We start from the raw sequence: 2,310 nt of genomic DNA on the forward strand, positions 1-2,310 counted from the left end.
GTTTCTGACACGTGGGGAGGCCAGCCGCCCACCTGCTTCTGGCAGGATCTTTTCCACAGAAGAAACAGCTTTGCAGCACTTCACCCTGCCTAGGCAACAATTAACGAAGTACTTTCCTTATGAATGAGAAGATAGGACTTGTGGCTTCCTTAAAGACCATCATCTGTGCTGAACTTTCAAACGATCCATAGCAGTATTCCCACAAACATGTGCAGTGTGTGACCCAGAACCAAGGAAGTCGCACTCATTCTGGTGTTATCGCCCTAGGGATCTAGGCAGGCCTGGGCACCAAATGTCTTGAGGAGACACTTCTGGTGTGGACCTGCAAGTGAGGCCAACCAGTGTGCCTTCCTGCCCGCTTTTTTCTCCTGTGGAGACTTGAGTGCTGTTTGCAAACTGAAATGATGCTGTTGCTGCATCCTACACATGCTTTCCTGCTCTGTGCAAGCTTGGGTATTACTTCCATACACAGGGTAAGCTTTGCAGTTTCAAAGATCTAATCTAATAATAGATTGGTCTACATTTGCTGCGTTGCCAGAAAAAGACATATGTTGTCAGGCAGTTGAAGTCAGCAACAGTGCTGAAGTGGAAATGTGCTGAAACACGAAGAAGGCAGAAATCCAGAAGAATCTATCCGAGGTTTGGCGATTAGGAAACTAAAAATATTGTCTTCTTACATATATGCTTTCCACACGTACTGAGAGAAATACTGTTTGCCTGATGTCTCAAAATGATTAAAGGGCAATTCTTTTCCTTTCTTGGCTTTGGCGTGATAATAGAAGATGCTGTTGGCATTCAGCTTCTTGAGAACTGGTGTAAAAGGAAACAGAAATGATTGGAATAACTTGAATGGAAGAGGCGTGTGTAGTATAGCGCAGGAGAGAAATATGACATTGAGTTCCTTCTGTCATTGATGATTCAAGACAATTTCTGAGTTGCACTCACAGTGGAACAGATCTATGCTGAGGCACAGGTTTTAGGGTGAGGACTTGAGTTTTGGCAGCATGCAAGGATAAGAAAATTTTCCATGCCGTATTTTATCACACAATGTTTGCAATTCCAAGTGTTAATTTTTAGCTTTTCCCTGCGAAAAAGATCGCATCATTGGCTTGAACAAAGTGGCTGTGTACCACAAGAACCACTGGTCTTCTCTGTGCCGGTGAAAAGACTTTGCTTTTAAATTCAGATGCCTCTATGCTGCTGACCTTTTACAGAATTGCAGTGAGGTGGCGATTGGACTTTGAGCTGGTATATGAAGACGTGAGGTTTTGACATGCATTCTGAGCCAGCAATTACGGGATTTCATCTGTACGTATCCCTTAAATTTCATCACTCTTAGATGTGTGCTAAGAAAAAATGGCATCTGTCATAATCATACTTTTTCTGCTGGGGTCAATGTCTGCCCACAGACGTGTATTACTGTTCTGGAACAAAATTTCTCCATAAATGCCATCACAGATCAGGAAAGTTGGTTTTGTGGATTTTTTTTCCCAATATTAATGTTTCCTCCTTTAAGACCGCTAGCTTCCCCCTAGTCAGCATGCATGTGGCTCATTGGGATATAAGTAGCGAAGAATTTTATTTCAGTGACTTCTCCAGGAAATTAATCCACCAAATAATAAATACTTGTATCTCCCAGGAGCCACCTGGAGCAGCATCCCAGAAGTCCTTTTTACCCAGCTTGGATCACCCCTTGCACAGGTAGCATCCTTGTGCAGTTAAGAAGTGAGAGTAACAAATCTGGGCTGGTAGTATTTTCTGCTTCTCTTGGCACTATTCCTGGAGAGAGTTGACTTAGTAAATGTGGCTGTCGCAGTAGCTATTACCAATGACACAAAATAATTAAGCTGTGGTTTCTGTTGTGGTGGGGCCACTTCTGTATTTCATAGTGATACGTCTGTGCTAGGAGAGAGAGTGTCATACTTGATTGTCATGACGGATGCTTCCAGGAAAACAGGACGAGTCTCTAAAGGGAGGTTGTCTAATACTTTCTATTTACATGAAATCCTGTTGGTTACATGGCAGATCACTAGTAGAGCTGCATGTTGTTTCTTCTGTTTTTTCTGATGAGGTGAGGGGGAGGGCAGCAGCCATCCCATTTTTCTCCCTGTTGTTTTTGGAGGGGATAGCTGCAACCTTTGTTCTTTTCAGCCAGTCAAAGGAATGCTCAAGCCAGTTTTTAGTCTGATTCTCTAATCAAGTGAATGCTTCAATTTTTCAGTGTCTTGAGCCACCAGTGTGGAGCTCCTGGCTTCCAGAAGTCCTGAAGACTTTGGGACATGGATGCTCAGCAATGCTGACAAGCTCTGG

The sequence above is a fragment of the Charadrius vociferus genome, unplaced genomic scaffold (assembly GCF_000708025.1).
Source record: "Charadrius vociferus isolate BGI_N301 unplaced genomic scaffold, ASM70802v2 scaffold54, whole genome shotgun sequence".
In the NCBI taxonomy this organism is placed as follows: Eukaryota; Metazoa; Chordata; class Aves; order Charadriiformes; family Charadriidae; genus Charadrius; species Charadrius vociferus.